This window comes from Sander lucioperca, chromosome 6 (assembly GCF_008315115.2).
Source record: "Sander lucioperca isolate FBNREF2018 chromosome 6, SLUC_FBN_1.2, whole genome shotgun sequence".
NCBI lineage: Eukaryota > Metazoa > Chordata > Actinopteri > Perciformes > Percidae > Sander > Sander lucioperca.
The window spans coordinates 12,804,781-12,823,281 of record NC_050178.1 but is presented as its reverse complement, the minus strand read 5'-3'; the positions used below and the strand labels follow the sequence as shown (position 1 = coordinate 12,823,281).

Here is an 18,501-nt window from a genome sequence, read left to right as displayed (position 1 = left end):
GGTGTCATTTTGTGTGACCTTTCTGGGAATTACCACTGTGCATGACCCAGAGCATGTCTGCTTGTCACTGAGACAAGTCTGGGGCTTCTGCTGCTGTTTCCCCTCCTCATCCTTCTTCTGGCAGACATCATGGTCCAACTCAGCCTCCTGATGCCCGAGTACCTTCCAATTGACCTGATCACGGCCAATAACTCTGATAATCCCTCAGTTCTCATTAGCTCCCTCACACAACTTGAACTGAAATTTAAATTCTACGGGCTCCGTCTGTGTCTGTGAGGTAGCTTAACCTTTGATAATAAGTCGCTATGTCTTAGCAGAGAAAACCCGGGATTAGTAGACTTGTGGAAGCTTTTGTGAGAGAAAGGCAGCATCAAAAGTTGATCATCATTTAGGTGGGGGAATATGAATGTGGATTCACCCAAGATACAGGCTGTTGAAGCTTGAAATCCTGTGATTAAGACATGTAATCCTATGTTAATTGTAGGATGGCAGCATGTATGTTTAAATTGTGATCACTCACTATATATGCTATTTCAATCCAGGCATATCAAATTTTCTTTAAAGGATAGGTCTGTTGATATTTTATATTTTTCTTTTTGTCAATAAATCCCATAAAAAGACCAAAACCAACAATGTGTCCATCTTTCCATATTTTCCAACATCCCTACCATGTTTAAGGCACTCAGCCCCAAGCATATTGGTCCCTGTTAAAAGAGTATTGTAAAAACAGCTCAAATATATAGTAGCATTTGTTTTGTTTTTAAAGGATCAGTAATTTCCTTACTGGTATTTTTAGCAAACATTACTCAAACTAAATGGTGCTTTTTTAGGGACGATTTTCCGCTGCTGATTAATATTCATTTAGTGCTATAGTGAGTATTTATGGCAGTAGGACAGTGTGTGTTAGATCAACTGGAAATAAACAGTGCCAACGATCATTGAAATTATGCAAAATGTCACTTAGTTTAACAGTGTGGCTCAATGATTTGCTTTTAATAGTTTTTGGAAAACAATGGAGGTCAATGGCACAGAGGAAAAGCTACAGCATATCAGACTTTGGCTACACAGACAACACTTGTTAGTAGTATCAATTCATTGTTTGTTTTGGTATTTTAATGGGATTTTGGGACAAAAGAAAAACACATTAGTTGCCATCCTCTAAAACAATAGTTTCCAACATTTTGTGAAACAAGGTTATTTGCTTTCTTGCTGAGATAAGAAGACTGATACCATGTCTGTATTTTTTTTTAAATTGCTACTGCAGGCAGCCAGTTACCTTACGCAGACTGAAAACAGAGGTAAACAGCTCACCTGGCTACTAGCCAGGTGAGCTCACTAAAGCTCACTGAGCTCACTAAAGCTCACTAATTAACACAATATATGTTTAATCACGATAAAAAACCAAAGGATGTTGTTACCTTTGGACATAGTCAGGCTAGCTTTTTTTGCCCCTTTCCAGTCTTTGTGCTAAGCTAGCTAACCAGCTGCTGGCTTCAGCTACATATTTACTTTACAGAGTGTGAGATTGGTACCCCTCTTCTCATCTTACTTAATAAAACGGAAATAAAATAAATATGTGTATTTCCCAAAATGTTGAAGTATTGCTTTATACATAGGTGTTGCATTAGTATAATATTAACAGTTAATAAGATTCTATAACGAATTAAGTGTTTTTTTGGTTTTCTACACCCACAACAACAAATCCTGAACAATGACTATTAAAGCAAAGGGGAACCAGGTTGGAGTAGAGGGGGGCTTGTCTAACAACTTGTCCCACTGAGCAGAGCTACAACAAAACCAGCTTGAACTGCTGCCAAAGTGTTCGCAGGAAGCCACCATCGCTCACGAAAATAAAATTACTCATTTTGCAAGGAACGAGGTCCAATTACTTCAAGGTCCCAATTAAAATAAATTAAGCGAAAAGGGAGATAGAGATAGAGACACATAGGGAGAGACAAAGTGGGAATGTTGTTTTAAGTTAATGTCTGTAGATGTGCATCAGTTGCAATGATTTCTATTTGAAGACATCCAACATAAATCACTTTTCTTTCCCTCAACATGTTGCTCTCTGAGGAGGGGTTTCATATATTCATGACAGCACTGTGTTTATGTTTTCTCCTCTCTTCACATCCCTGTCTGTATTTGATATCCTCCGCAATCCAACCTTTGGACATGATGTGTTTTGAGGGACAGATGAGAGGAAATGATTCATTCATCAGACGAGACCCAGCATACAAATCCCAGCTGACCTACTGATCAGATGGTTGATATTGCAGATCTTCCTTGGGGCGTGTGTCGGGCTACGCTTATTAGAGCTTTCAGCGAAGCATGGTGTGCGGGTCATCATCTCTCCCGTAGTGACTCTGTGCGACAGCAAACACAAGCTAGCCTCACCTCTGAATATGTGCACATTGTACTACCATTCAAACGTCAAACCAGATAAGGAACTGCTGGGATGATAGTGTGATATGAAAGCCGAGCAGGCCTGTCAGAGCAGTAATTATTTACTCCAAGAGGAGATATGGATTTGGCCTCAGGTGTGTGTTTTCTTGTTTCTGAGGGCATTCTGTGGGTAAATGTGTCACATCAGAACTTTGCGGCAGCAGATATATACTCATCAAAACTTTTGTGATTGCTTTGGACCGGCAATTTCAAAACAAAGCGCAGAAGAAGATGACTGAGTGCAGCTGTCCGTGGTGCTGAAATTGACATACAAAGACTTGAGTGTGTTTGCGTTCCCTCTCTATAGGTTTGACAGACATTGCATTACATTGCATAAAATTATGGGGTGCTTCTGAATAATAAAAGCCTGATCAACACATTGTCCATCAGAGGGCTTTTTTCTTCAAGTGCATTCGGTGCCAGATAAACACATTAGTGAGCTGCATTTTCAAACGCATAGCAAGGCAGACCTGAAATAATGTTTTTTTTAATGTACTTTAACTATAACATTCTTTTTAATTTGAGATTTCTTTACTATTAGTTTCTCTAAATCCTGCTACACCTGCAATAGACATGATACCATTCATGATCTATAGGACAGGTTATGAGTGTGCATTTGCTCATATCATGTGATGCATTTTCAATAAAATATATTTGTCTAACTTGATGCCTTCCTCAACTCATGTTCATTAGACTTAACTTAAGCTTGTGTACGGATATCTACTGTGCTTATAGATAATTTCAGTGGTGGAGAAAGTATTTAGATTATTTTCTTAACTAAAAGTAGCCATACTATGCTATGAAAATACAAAGTCCTTCATTAAAAAATTTACTGAAGTGTTTTAAAGGAGTTATGAACTAACAAATAAGCTAACTGATCCCGGCAATGGTAAACCAGCAACTCCCATGTTCTGCAAGGAAAATGACTCTTTTTGTTTGGTAGCTGCTGCCCCTGTCCACAACAGTAGATTACTTAGCTTCCGTGCCTGACTTCCTGCCAGTTTCTCCAAACTGGGGACATGCCGACCGGCATCTACTGTAAGTAATACACTGACTATCCAACTATCCTTTTCAGTATTGGGCAAATAGAAATGTTGACTTGATGAAGGTGCTAAATGAAATGTTAAGGATCACCAGAGTTATTACAATTCATCCTGAGGGGAACATTAATGTTTGCGGCTAAGACGCTTTCTGTGTAGACATGCCATTAGTCTTATTTACGTCCAATTATAGTATTTCCTGTATACAGTAAATACCAGTGGTCTAGAGCTACTGAAAAGCCAGCTGCCATCACGATTACATGTAAACAGACAGATATAAATATAAAAAGGTTATGCACTGATAAATACAGACACAGATGGCGATTTCAAACTCAAAGCAGCTCGACCATGAAAACAATATAGAAATCTGCATTGGGGATCTGTAAAAAAAAAGGTAATTTGAAGTTTAGACCTGAAACCTTTGCTCTGCTTTATTTTAGAAAAAAATTCTAATTATGAAATTAACATGGTTTCTCAAATCCTTACCATAAACCAGGGATGGAGGCTGAAGCACAGTCTGTTCCTCAGTCTCGTTTCCTTTTATTTGCTCAACCACTGTGCAATGATTTCCTGTGCCAAGGTAGAGGCAGCACACATTACATTCTATTCTGAGCACAGGCTTCATCCTTCCTGTGTATTGTGAAATAATCCAATAATAGGGCTGAAAGTGAGAGAAACCCTGCAGAGATCTAATCAGTGCCACACATTGTACTGAGCCAGTGTCTAATGTATGCCAGAGCAGCATGTTCATCAGCAGCCATTTTCAGAAGCCAAATTTAAGAATGACCATCACTCAATGTTTGTGGTACATTTCTTATAGCGCAAATGAAACCAAAATGTCCTCTGACATTTGTGCTGAGGTTTCAATAGGCGACTCCCAGAACATCTGCAGAGGGGCAATTCTGAAATCTCGCTGAGCTGGTGGTTAAATGGTAGTGATAGACATTTTCTTCACTTCTTCGTTTTTTCTTTCAACTCCACGACAGTGCAGTCCTCTGCCCCTTTTTTTTGACCACACCAACTGACTCCTTCTTACACACAAGAACCAACTTTTATATTTCACCACATTATTTTGCAGCCACAGGGAAGGCTTCAGTCTATTCCTGCTGAATATTTACACATGCAATATCTTCCTCTGACAAAAAAATGCCAATTTACTTGGCACACGAAATTGCTTTCATCCAATAAGCCAGATGCAAATTAATTCCAGTAAAGAAGGTCAAACATATTCAAGATTTTCTAAGCCCTCTTTAATAAAAAAGGGTCTGATGTTGTTCTAAATATGGAAGTACTCTAAAAATATGATGCACACTGCCCTGTGTGCTGGCTTGTAACACATTCCCAATAGCCTTAGTTTTGCCTGCTTGATAACAAAATATGGGATTTCTTAAATTTACTTTAAATGGATAAGAATCTAGTTAATTTGCTTCACAAAACCCCAACCAAATAACAGACTTATTCATACACAGGGCTCAAATGTGTGCAGTGGGCAGGTTACCAGAGCGATTTGGCTTAAAGAGTGCATCCTGCTCCACAGGATGTGGGGGAAATGCTGAGTGGGCAGATCAAGTTCTTTCCACCTGTTCGCAGAGGGAATGACCTCCACGAACAGGTAGACATCCCAGCAGGGTAAGTTCATGTTCAAGCCAAGCATGCAGGTGATGCACAGTCGAGTGATGAAGCCATAAAAGAGGAGTGATCTTAACTCATAACCCAAAAATTAAAAAAGGGGCCAAGATGTGTCAGAAAGTAAGATACCCTGACACCTTGGAAATACAAGGAGTCATCTGGCAAAAGTGAATATAGAGTAACTCAAAAAGTTAATTAGATTTGTCAAATATTTCTTCATTTTCACATAGCCGTGTTTTTTTCTTTTTTAACAAGTGCACAACATCCACATTTGAAGCTAATAAGAGACCTTAAGAGGAAGATAAATTAAAGCAGGACAAAAATGATCCATATGTATAAGGGATCAGAATTCAACAGCAATACACCTTTATTCTGGTCTTCCACTTCTGCTTAGTTTTCTCAATATTTACAGTGCAGTATTGATTTGTCTCATTATAAGCGCTCGAATAAATAGGGAGCCACAAAATGCCAGCAAATGTCAGCTGATGAAAATGCATGACTGATAGACGAACTGTGTGTTTCCATATCACGTTCACACACAATTGGCTCTTGCTGTCTGCCTATCCCCTCCTTAATGCTACGGGGATGCAACATCCTGCAAAATACCTTCAGAGTCAAGGAGGGTAATAAACTGATGATAAACACTTTGCTCACATAAACAGATCCGAGAACTTCATTTACACACTCTTGTAACCGAGGAAAGGGTCAATTTTAACTGAATTCAATCAGCGGAGGAAGTGAATTGTTTATAAAAATTCATAAATCTTTTGCCCTATTTCTAATCTGTCAAGAACTTGTGAATGAGGTCTCTATGGTTGGTTTATAATGTGCAGTTTAATCTTATTTGTGAACTGAGTGAGCTGAATGTGAACAGAGCACAAAGTTGTGAGTGTATAATACCTAAGCTCTGTTTAGACCCAAGCTTGACACATCTGCACTGGCAATGGCTCAAAATAGAAATGTTTCTTTTTCATTTTATTACTTTCAGTGACACAGTGACTCAGTTCTTATTCACTGTAAGAAAGCTTTAACATTTGCTGCTTTAAAGTCCTATCTAGGTCTGGTTGTTTAGGTCTACATACTGTATCTAACAGCAATTCTATAAACCCTTTTTATAAACATTATCCTCAACTGTACCTGTTGATGGACTGTGTCATACTGTGTAATTTGATTTAAGGTTAATACTTTATTTTATCATTATATGTTGATATCATTACGATACTGTAGTTGTTCTCTTTGTATTTTATCATTGTATAATGTGACGGATTAATGTAGTTATAATCTGTTTAGTGTAAAGTATAATTTGTTTTTGGATCCCCATTAGCTTCCACAAAGTTCCTTGGGTCAACATAAAATCAATAACAATAAAAAATAAACAATACATTAATTGTAATTCTGAACAAAATATCTACAGAAATTCAAACTTCATGAAGGAAACCCAAGTCAAAAAGATGATATAGCTTCAATTGTTTGATTGCCCAGCGATTTTCTAAGTTTAATACATAAAGACCACAGAAACGAGGACACAGATACATTTAAAACCCCCCAAAAAAAGCCAATAATCCTGATACAATGATGTAGATATGTGTAAAATCCTTGTTGTGTGTGTAAATGAGTTGGTGCTCGAGTGTTTGCATATTGCTGGAGTGTGAATTTAGAGGATTGTTTATGAATACAATAATTAATTGTTCATCTAAATGGATCAAGTCAGTGTTGTTGAACAAGGAAACTGATGAGATTGAGTGGCAGCATCAGTGCTTGTATTCTTGTTGACAAATGTCCCACTGGACATAATATAAGGTATGTAGAGATATAGTGTTTATCAACAACGTTTCATTTCCGGGATTGTTCAGGTGCCGCCAGAATTTCCGCCGGATGTCCCCCATTTCGACAGGATGTCCTTTACCTTCCGCTTTCTTTGTATTGACATTCTAAACTCTGGTGGATTTATGAGGACTATGGTTAACTGCTCCTCAGATCTCTGCAGGGTAAATCCAGACAGCTAGACAATCTGAGTTTTCTGATGCATGACTCAAACAACATTTTAACGTACACATGTTCCACCAAAAGAAGTTCCTTCCCAGAGGATATTTTGCAGCGGCACAGTAGCTCCGTCCAGTGCTTAGCGCCACCCAAGACGATTGTGATTGGTTTAAAGAAATGCCAATAAACCAGAGCACATTTTTCACCTATCCCAGAATGCTGTGTGGACTCGCCAGCCTCCTCCGCAGCGCTGTGGACGAAGGTCTGGCAATGCGAGACTAGCAGAGATATGAATAAAACATTTAATTAGACAAATCTGAGCTAATAGATCTACAATACAGATGACTATATCTTTAATATAAGTTATTACTCATCAGGTCATGTAAACTTACCGCTCCATTACATGTTAAGTACGTGTCACATTTTTTGAGTATGGGATGTCAGTTGGTTGTTGTTTGTTTGTTTTTTTTTTATATGTTTTTGTAAACTTGGGCTTTATCTTCCTGGAACATGGGAACATCATGAGAGAAATGTGTTGGCAGCTTTGGGTACATCAGCTCTCTTCATATATCCATAGTGTCTGCATGTGGAGAAATCCAAAGCTTGACAGACCTGCCATGCCTACTATATGTAGTAAACCATGTAGTTATGGTTGTTCAGCTATGATTAAGATGTTCGAGAGGAGGGGGTTAATTAATAAACAGTTAATTGCTCACAGTTTAGGTTTTGTTCCTTTTACACCATTTGCCACCCCTGCTATGACAGTATAATTAGCAGCTCTGTGAAGCTCACAGTAGATTGTTTTTATTGAAAACTCTTTCAAGAAAGTGTTAAATAGCAGTGTGGGAGTTTGAGAATGTACCTTTGGGGTCTTTAGCAGCTATCGCGTATTTCTCTGGCTGTTGGTGAGCATTGGATTCTGACTGCTGTTCTTGTTTGCAAAACAGTCTGTCTGGCAGATATCGTGACAGTTTCCCATTTTACATCACATTACACAGCTGGTTTTGTGGCTGACACATCATCTGCAGTTCAGGTAACAACTATATTTATCATTGTTCAGCCTCTGCTAGTTGCCTCATAGTGCTTTGACAGAGTAGTGATAGTATTACCTCAACTGAGTGTTAATTTTTTTCAGTTGCTTGATGAAATCTATGGTGTTGCTGTTATTATTCATGTATGTAGGTACGGACCATTTTCTGTTTTACATCTCAGACACACTGTTGTTTTGTCTGTGATCTAAAGTTGTCTAACACATTTTGAAATTATGTACAGTATGTGTATTCAGAAAAAAAAAAAGCTTTATCTGTTATTATGTTTCGCTTCCAAACTGACCACAGAATTATACTTTTCCCCAAATGCTTTGAAATGTTTATCTAATCTAGACAATGTTTTGTTACTTAAAGGATAAGGCTGGCAACATTCTATATTGTTGTTATTATCAACAAATCCCTTGAAAAGACCAAAACCAACAATGGTGTTCCCATTTCTCAATACTTTGACCTTCCCAGTCTGTCTGAGAGCACTCAGGCCTATTGGTTACTGCAGACAGAGATCTTTAAAAGCCAGTCTCAAAGTTAATGACACATAGATTTAAAAGGCCAAATAACCTCCTAAAACTTCCAGCTGGGCACTATAGTTTTTAGCAAACAGGAGTAAATAGTGATATTGTTGGGGACTATTTCCAGCTGTGGATATATACACATTTGGTTCTCTAGTGAGTATTTACAGCAACAGGACGGTGTATGTGGGATCGACTCAAAATATACAGTGCCCATGTTTATGGTAATGACAGAAAATGTGCAACACTGCGCACATGATATGCTTTTAATAGGTTTTGGCAAACAATGGCGGTCTATGTCACAGATGAATAAACTATATCAGGCTTTGGTGATTTCATACAGCCACACAAGCACGAACCACCAGTCTAACATGAAAAATGCATCTGGTTTTACTTTTCTTTTGGATGGAAAAACAGATCTGAATTTTTTGAGAAGAGACATTTATGTGGAAAGCCTAAACAAGAACAAGTGACAAGGGGATGGATAATTGTTTTCCAGCACAGGACTCCTTTTGATGAATGTCTCATTATAATCTGGAGATGACGGAGGTGAGTTGGATAAAGCCTGGTGTGTATATGTGACTATTTGGGCAAAATGAGGGATATGAGAGCCTCTCAATCCTATTCTTTGCACAGTGAGGTGTAACGGTTCGGAGTGAAAGGTTTTAATGGCTTTCAGTTGTTATTATTCTGTGTGTTATGACAGCTTGATTGGGCCTGCGGTCTTATTACATTGTTGTGCTATTTGCATGCACCTCCCTTTGCCGCCTTCCACAGCTTTGTGTTGTTATGGTAATTTTGATAAGTAGATTGCATCTCGATGGCTGCTCCACTTGGGTCCTGTCTGCGGGAGAAGCCTGGAGCCACAGCATAATAATCATAATGAACACATCTCTAGTGTGTGCAAGGTTACAGTTAGGGTTTTCATTTAGTGTTAAGAGTTCATTTCAGAGCAGCACTCGAGCTAACAATCGCATTTTAACCGATCAGGGGCTAGTGTCCCCCTGGTGCGACATTATTAACCATTGTGTTCTCAAAGTTTCTATATCAAAAATATGGGTTTCTTTTAACTAAATTGACCAAAAATAAAATGGATAGTTCCATACACAAAACAGGCTGTACTTATTCATCAACATAGGTTCCCCTGATCTTATCTATTAGCTAAAATAATTTATAATATCCAGGGTTTTAAACTAAAAAATTAGGCATAATTTGATATAAATTACATTTATTGACCATATATTCCAAAAATAAGTGTAAAACTAGCGGTGATAAGTTGGAATTAAACTGGCTAAGAAGATGTAACACAGAATTGGGTGATAATTTAAACTGCATGCTTTATAAAACAGGCAAAACAGACCGGGTCAATTTTGACCATGGTTGATGGGAAGACAACACAAGGGTTAAAGCAACACTATGTAACTTTTCCCACTTTGGGTCCCCTACAGGTTGTCTCATTGGAACTACAGCTGCAGCTAAAAGTTACATAGTGTTGCTTTAAGACAGGAATGAATAGTGTAATTTTACTATCCACATAATCTAAGTTCATGATTATTACTTCTCTCTACTCTGACATGACATCTATTGCATGACTGTCTGTCCTGTTTTTACATGTTTTGGGAGTTTTTCCTTAAGTCTTTCATCCATAGGTCTGAGGACAAAGGTTGACAAATTATGTAAAGCCCTTTGAGGCAAATTTGTGATTTTGGTATATATAATAATTATTGACTTAACTCGAAACCAAGCATACAGAAATGTCCCATTGGGGCATATCGTGGTAAAATAAAGATTTCAAAACAAAGGGCACTTAAGCATTGAGAGAAATTCTAAATTTGTAAACACTGATCTGGCCTAATACATGTTTTGTACTTGTAGCCTTCTGACTTTGGAATAAAGCTGATTCTGAATTTGATAAACATTTATCACAGCATCTTTAACCAGGTCAAGTTGCCCTTGAGTTTAACCCTTCTCTGAATGACTGAGAACCTTCCCAGACATTAATTAGTTTAGTATTTATATTAATGATTAATATAAATACTCTAACCAATTTTTTTTTTATTTGAAATGCATAGTTATGTAAATATTATCTAGCTAGAATCCTTGTTCGCCATTATTTGTTTAGAGGGGGGAAAAAACACATAGCTACATCCTCTTTGCTATACGTTACAGATTTTATGGGCAACAGCCCTTTTCAACTACAACGATATAACGAGGCATTTCAAAGAGAAGTCTGTTTTCTGCATCTGCAGCAGTCTCATTCAGATGCTCTTCATTTGAGCAGCTTTTCTCCAGAGTTCCTTTCTCCACACCCTGTTCAAGTGCTGCTCTTGAAGGAGTGATAACACAAGTTTGCAACTTGAAAAATAATTAACAACTGCAATTGCCCTTGAATTAGACAGTGTTGTGTAATTGAACTTGTGCAGGAAATATAACAATCTTCTACAACATCAGTCTTCATCGTTGCCTTGACCAACATTGAAAAACAGCACAACTACTGTGTGCTATTCATACAAGCACAAATCATTATGCTTAGCTTGGCATTTACCCTAACTCATAAGGCATGTATGTTTCAGCACAATGGATAGCTCCTTCACTGATGAATCTGATAAAGAAGACGACAATTTGGGGAAATATTTTTGAATTCATACAGAGAAGTATTCTAACAATGAATTGTTACAAGCAAAATCACATCATCACACATCTTTAAAAGCCTATTCAACACACATGCCTTTTCTATTTTTCACTTTTCCCCTCACCTGACAATGAAGTTTCCCTCTAGTCATGCATGCAGCAAAACTATTTCCAGCACTGACACAATTCACCTGCTTCAGGTGTATGTTTGCATATGTTTGTATGCCTGCAGGCGTGTGTGTTTTTGCATTACAGTGTGTGTTTGTGTGTGTGTGTGTGTGTGTGTGTGTCTGTGTGTGTTTGTGTGTGTGTGTGTGTGTGTGTGTGTGTGTGTGTGTGTGTGTGTGTGTGTGTGTGTATGTGTGTGTGTGTGTGTGTGTGTAACATTGCCTCATGAACCCCAGTGCCTGACGTGGGGCCAGTAAGGAGTATAGCTGCCATCTGGTCAGCCCTGAGGGAGTCCACCGGCCACCCAGAGCTGCTCGCCCCTAACAGGTAGCACGTCTGACATCTCCAACTCATCTCCAACCCACCAAACGGCAGATAATGAGGGGCAGACAGCTGGCCGACAGACCCAGGAAAACTGCCTACTGAGCTATTTAGCAACATAAGCAGTTCTGTGTTAGTTTCATGTAGGCATGTTGCTGCTTGGATGTGTGTGTGTGTGTGTGTGTGTGTGTGTGTGTGTGTGTGTGTATGTGTGTGAGCACAGTTTCCCTTCAAAGTCAGGCATATCCATGCATCTTACAATACACCCTCTTATTCACAACTCAATAATGAGGCTTCTTCTGTAAATACTGTACATAGGCTCTGTATCACAGCTTTGTGATAGAAGGATATGTGGTTGCATCATAAGTCCTACAGATGGCAGTATTTCTAAGGAAACTAGTGAGTGTATTCTGAATGAAAAGAAAATGCATAAATATTCACTGTGAAAGGTTGTATGACTTATTTATAAAAATGGTCCTGTCTCAGTCTCTATCTGACTGGGCGAGTGGGCCTAACCAGCATGTGAGCTGCTGTAACATAATTTCCTTTCACATTCTTCTAAACCACAGTTTACATTTACCTCAGAGGATGTGTGGATGGATACTTGTTTCAAAATATACACTGAGCCACAAATACAGCCCTTTGTACATGTGGAAGGCAGTCATTTTACAAAAAAATGAAGATAGCAATCATTTGACAAATAGACCTATTTTAGACCCTGACATTATCTTCATCCTGTGCGCTGCTGATAACATAGGCAGGCTAGGCTCAATATGTCTAAATTCTGGATATATTTCTGTTGAATCTCTATTACATGTATTGCATTTATTGATTATTTCTCCATATTAAAAAAAAAAAAAAAAAAAAAAAAGATAATTTTTCATCTGCCTTGATGTATAAATCTACAAACACTTTAGAGAGTCCACCTAATGACTAAGGAACATTAAATGTATTGCAGTGCGCTCAAGTTGTGCCAAAGGATGACGCGACGGAGGTTGGGTCTAAAAACGCACACTGTACGTGAGGTGCAAGTGAACTGATGAGTGACTTCATGTAGCACCGGCATGCACACCGAGAGAGAGAGAGAGAGAGAGAGAGAGAGAGAGAGAGAGAGAGAGAGAGAGAGAGAGAGAGAGAGAGAGAGAGAGAGAGAGAGGGAGGTTGTATGACAGCCTTTACAGAAAATGATCAATCCCTGAACGAGGTAGGAGGGTCACTTGATACCGTCTCCTTCTTAGCCGCTGACAGAGAGATGCTCACTGCTGTCCAGATGACTTTACTGGCTGACTGTGCGTCGCGTGCAGCGCGTAGAATAAATTAACCGGCAGTTTATCTCGCTGAATTTGGCGTCCACACTCATTCACTTGCTGACTGGCAGGCTGGGTGACACGCGGGACGTTTCCCCCCCTAAATATTCCAGCGAAATAACCGGATCTGTGCTACTCATGAATGAGTCTCCTCTTATTTCAAGGTGAGTAGCCTCTCCTTTACTGTTAGTAGCAGAGCAGCAGCCTGTAGTGCTGCGCAGCCCGGCAGTGTGCAGGAGAGCAAAGTTGGGCAGACTTTACGCGCCTGGGCGTAGTGAAAAACGTCCGGTGTACTCTGAATCAAGGTGTTTTTTTAATAATTATAATTATTTTTAAGTAATTATCAAATTACTCCTCTGCTGGCCACCTGGGGCAACCAACAGATGTGGTCTGATGCTCTGGAGACAGAGGAACTGTAAATGCCTCAGCTTCAGCACCCATCACAGACAGGAGGCAGAGCATTGTGTAGGTTTGGTGCAAATCATTGCATTATCACAGGGATACATTTCACTCTACTTTAGGCAAAGCCTGCTATAGCAGCCGGCTTGTGCAGATTTTTCCACAACTCTTTACACTTGTGGATTATTCTGGGCCGTGCATCAGATCAGTGGTCATCAGGAGATTACCAAAGTGAAGTATTTAGCCTGGAGATAGTGAGTCCTCCAGTGCCGCCCTGCCTCCTGCCTCCTGCAGCCAGGGCTTGTGCAGCTTTGGCAGCCTGAGCAGAGCAGAAGCTACTGGGATGCTGATAAGGCTGGGCAGGAGCTGAGATGGAGCCTGAGCCCGAGAGAACTAAAGCACACACGGCTGTAGCGGTGCCAACCTCAACAATGCTGTTGACCAAGTGCATCTTTGTTAGAGCCCCCGTCTGTGTGTGTGTGTGTGTGTGTGTGTGTGTGTGTGTTTGGGTGCAAGTAGAGGGGGTGAGGAGGGCTGGTTGTTAGATTCACGGTTCTTTGACTCTCACCCCTCATGGAAACCAGATGAATGTATGTTACCTCTGTATGCTCTTTCTGGTCTGGCTTATCTGGCCGGCCAGTTGGACTAGCTTTTTATTCTCCTGGCCCCTCCAGAGTGGGTAAAGCCTCTCATGGAGAGAGAGAGAGAGAGAGAGAGAGAGAGAGAGAGAGAGAGAGAGAGAGATTGGCTTCTCCTTCAGCATGTTCATGCCAGTCATGCACACTTTATCAGTTGCATGCTAATTTTAGGATTTATATGAATCTCCACATTAGTTCTGTCTCTCACTCTTTTGCTGTTTTTGACAGCAACAAATGAAATTTGCGTTTTGGGTTGTGATGAAAGGTGTTCATCTGGTACATGCAGTTAAGGGGTTAACCAATCTAAACTCAGAGGCTGACCATTTTTTTTAGGGTAAGTTTTTCCAAAAATACAAAAATACATATTTTCCCCCCCTTACTCCTTATATTTTCTAGCCATGCAGATACTTTTAGTTTTACATGCTGAGGTTTTAAGATATATTCATACCATTGTTCCACAACGTGGAGTCAGATTGATACACTGTATATTAGATAAAAAGAAATAAAGCATAAATTGTTCACTGGATTGTTCACTGATTTCTATTTGAAGTGTGTTATATTTTTACCAGTTTTTGTTAAGGTAGTTTTGAATGCAGAGAAATTGCAGGTGAAACTGCATTATTTTGGATTCTTTTGTCCCTGGAGACAACGCAGAACCAGTGTAGGTGAAGTAATTTACAACATCTGTCTCTGTCAAAAATACCCACAAGCCAGGAGTTAAGTGTTATCTCAGGCTTCTACAGAGATTAATAAGCTATAGTGTACATTTGAGAAGACAGAAAAAAGGAAGAAGTCAGAACCACAACTCTAGCTGCAAAAAAAAAAAAAGCTTTTGATTTAAATGGCCACCAGTTCTAACCGTGACATTGATTTTAGAGTAATTTGAACATTAGAGGGTGATGTGGGTCAGGGGCAAAGGCGACGCACAGTCGCTGCAATAGTACATCAGGAGAATTAGTGTATGTAACACAATTACACGGTGTGTGAGTGCACAGCAGCTCACTACTACTACCCATACAGTAGTTGGCGACCCCCCGCCTCCAACCCTCACCCACTCCCCTCCACCACTACCCCCGTTGCCAACGGAGACACTGATTAAACACGACTGTTCAGATGCTACAGCCCGAGGAGGAAGAAGAAAGAGAGCCCTACTGTGTGTGTATTGTGTGTGTGTGTGTGTGTGTGTGATAGTGTTTGCATGTGTGTGCATGTAGTATGTGTGTGTGTGCGTGCACATGTGGATTTACTAGTGTGACTCCGCATTGGAGGGTATACATTAGAGAGCTGGGGAGAAAGCAACAAAAAGCGAGGAGACTCAAACAGCGATATGAAACCGACAGTGACGGGAGAAAGAAACAGCAAGAGAACAAAATACTGCAGATCATCAAGCATGACCGATATGTTGTTGTCCTTACTCTTTCCTCTCCTTCATCCCCCTTTCAATCTTCATGCTTCCTCTTGTTTTAGTGTGTGAACCAGGTCTTGAGGGAGGTGGATATACAGTAAGATAGAGGTGGAAAATAGGGACAGAGAGGGGTAAACAGGGAGAGTAGTAGAGAGGGGAGGAAGAGGTGGAAAAAGATAGGTTGCGGGAGTGAGAAAGACTAATACAAACAGAGAGAGCGAGAGAGAAAGAGAGAGAGAGGGGTAGTAACAAACAGTGGAGGAGAGAAGTGAAAGGGAGGAGAGGTGCAAGTGGAAAGTGTGCAGCTCACCTGCCAGATGGCAGCTTTAACAGCTCTCAGCATGCAGTGATGGCGGTCTTGCAATATGGCGCACCGCCTCCAGATTGTCACACCGTTGTTGATACAAACAGTGCAATAACTTTGCTGATGTGTGTTTTTGCATGATTTCCTCTGGCACTGGTGTAAGCAGACAGCATATGGTTGTAAAGAAAACTGACAAAGTTGAAGGAAGTCATGTGTGTTCTTTTTATTTCCTTGGGAAGGAATTGACTTTCATATTTGAAAAGTTTGTAAACTCTCCAGTGATTTTACACACAATGATCAGTTTACTCATTATGAGCAGGACTACTTATTTAAACAGACTTATGTTTTCTGTGGCTCTGGAGAAGCTCCCTAAATTCTGAGATAAATAGGTGATCATCGGGGGGTTATCTCAGGTCCGCCTTGACTACAGACTACAGATTTTTTAACAGAAAGTCAAACTCAGGTCAGGGAGTTTGAAAGACATTTTCCTGGTAGGGAGGGTTTCACAAATTATGCTATCAAGTTGCATTATGAAAAATGTGGCATCCGCTGCTGAGTCATATTAGGGACCAAAAGTCAGAATATCTCGGCCTCTTCTGCACAATACCATCTCTTGCAAGTCCCCGAACTTTATGGAATCACACTGCTAAACCGATTGAAGTTAACCTGTGAAAACATAATTTCATACATGTCATTGTTAGGGAACTAAAAATAATCTTGGAGAATTCAAATAACCTATCAATTAAAATGTAAGAATTTCATATAGTAATATTGGTCATGGAAAAAAATGTGTTGTATGACATGGAAAATGTATGGAAATTGGTCTTAATGTGGTAGAGCCATGGCAAATCTGTGTCACTCCACTAAAAACGGTCTCCTTCCTCCATTTCAGCAAACGCCTCCAACTCCAAATAAATTTCCATTTCTAAGAAAACGAAAATTTTGTGGTACTCTCTTCACTGCATGTCAGTAGAAGTAGGTGAAATTCCCCAATAAAAAATAACATCAGTGACTTTTAAACAATCTCCACATTCATCAGTCCCGTCACAGACAACCCGCAACTTCCACGTTTCAAAGAATGTGACGTGCAATTAGGGTCATTCACCCATTAAAACTTTTTACATTTCCTAAAATATTATCTGCGGATTTGCAGTTGCTGGAATTTAACGGTTTTAAAGAATGTAGAATTTATGAGATTTCAAGGTTATAGATAAAAATACCTTTGTTTCACACCAACTGAATTGAATTACAGGAGGAGGACGCTACTAAATTGCTTCTCCCTTGTGACTTGTCTGTCTTTGGGGGAATATTAAGATCACAGCACAACACTGAATGGGTTTCTTGGGCTGGTCTTAGAAAGAATGTAAGTGATCAGTTACTTACAACATGTCCCAAAAGCCCAGAGCACCTGGACTACATCTGAGACGAGCCGTGTTCAGCCCTTGGCAGCAACAAACCAGGTGGGACTGGACTTACTTAATAGAGTTGGAGAATTCAGCATTAATTTGAGGATCAAGACCTATCAAGAAGGACAGGTTGTAGTGATGGGAAATGTTCTCTGCTGTGTAAATTCTACATTTTTCCCCCCAGTATGCATTTTCCCTTTAGGAGCTTTTGTAAAAAAAAAAAAGATTTAAAAAACCTGCATCCCATTTGCCTTCTAGAGAGAAATTCACCTTTGTTTGTAGTCATGGTAGACCTCTGGCCCACTACGGTACTGTAACTTTAACCAGGCTATCTCTATTTCTGAACATTTATATGTATTTGCCCAAAATTACATTCAGAGATTTTGGAGACTAGGATATAGTTTCAGAGTAGGTTAGAATTAGGGACAAGCTGGGCTGGGCCGACCATGGAGACAAACTGAGATAATCTGGGCAGATGCTTGTATTTGTATAGCTTTTTGGGTGAATGCCCACCAAAGGCTTTATTTGCACTGTGAATTAAATATTTAAATGGGTTTTGGAGCAGCAAATACTTAGAGGGAAAGTTGTTGAATAGTAGAACATGCACCCTCTCTCCTCCTCTTTGCTGTTTCTCTCTCACTCACTCGCTGTCTATTGCCGTCTCCTCTTGCTCACAGTGATTTGTCAGCAGTGGAGGTAGCAGCTGTTCCTTTCGCATTGTAATTTCTTTGATCATAATTATTCGTGCCAGCTACCTCCAACCTTGGCATCCTCCACCCCAAGAAGCCATATGGGCAAAGAGGGAGAAAGCCGAGGAAACATACAGGCTTCTTTGGAATAAGTTCTTTGATTTCTGTGTGCAGTGGTGTGGGAATTATGGACATATGTGCTTCACAGCTTCACATGGATGCTCTACATCACTGTGTTTGATTATTTTTCTCATTCATACACCCGCATGGGGTCTAGTCTCTGCCAAATGTAATGTATGCTCCCTGTCAGGTATCCATGATTTATGCATACAAAAGCAATATAGCCCTGCACATCTGAGCAGAAATATAGCTGTGTTATGGAGAAAGAGCAATGTCAACTCAGACAAAAGAGACAGAAACTCGGAAGATATGGGAGCAGACAATAAAATTACAGCCATGCCAGAGGCTGAATATCACTCTGGTAGTTTATGAGCCAAAGAAAAATGGCTAAAAGAAAAAAAAGGCTGAGTGCTCTTACAGTACAAAAAAAACAACAACTGGAGAGCTCTGTGTTGTTGTCT

General features: G+C 39.8%; 1 protein-coding gene across 2 annotated transcripts in view; it reads left to right on the top strand.

Annotated features, from left to right (window-relative positions):
* The first annotated feature begins 12,912 nt into the window (after positions 1-12,912).
* LOC116051497 (plexin-A2-like) overlaps positions 12,913-18,501 on the top strand; it is a 95,952-nt gene continuing 90,363 nt past the window's right edge. For both annotated transcript variants that reach the window (XR_004897563.1, XM_031301964.2), the window contains exon 1: positions 12,913-13,243. The gene's annotated coding sequence lies outside the window, so the exon portion shown is untranslated. The remainder of the gene's footprint in view (positions 13,244-18,501) is intronic.